Genomic DNA, 558 nt, shown 5'->3' with positions numbered 1-558 from the left:
AAACAGTGTTAGGGAATATTCCTCTAACAGATACCTCTTTTTGAGAGATGTTAAAAGAAGTTATAGAAAGAGAACGTATTGCCAAAGTCTTAATACTTATCTTCTATTTGAACTCTTTTGTTGACTCGTCATCCGATTCTAGACACTTCTTCATTTTAAAAGGATATATAATCTCATCATCGTTGAATTGTGGTAGCCTCGGAAGATTCGACAATAGAAGTTTGCAACTGCCAAGAGTTTTGTCCAGCTCAACACAACCATCACCAACTAATGCGCCTATCTTAGCTTACTCGTTGGTACTATATACAATAGTCCAACATGAACTCGATATGAGCTAAGTTCCTTACATAACTATACACGGTCCTACACACTCTCATTTCTAGTTTACTATAACCGCAGCTCTAATACCAACCTGTAACGCCCCCAAATCCGGGGTCAAGGGATTTGGTCGTCACGATGAAACATCAATCCAAATTAACATGTTAATTATAAATAAATGCCAACAACTGAATATTTAACATCTATGACCCCAAACTAATCCAAGATCTTTTAAGATTA

The sequence above is a fragment of the Apium graveolens genome, chromosome 11, assembly GCF_009905375.1.
Source record: "Apium graveolens cultivar Ventura chromosome 11, ASM990537v1, whole genome shotgun sequence".
NCBI classification, from domain to species: Eukaryota; Viridiplantae; Streptophyta; class Magnoliopsida; order Apiales; family Apiaceae; genus Apium; species Apium graveolens.
Note: the sequence above shows the minus strand (reverse complement) of the source record.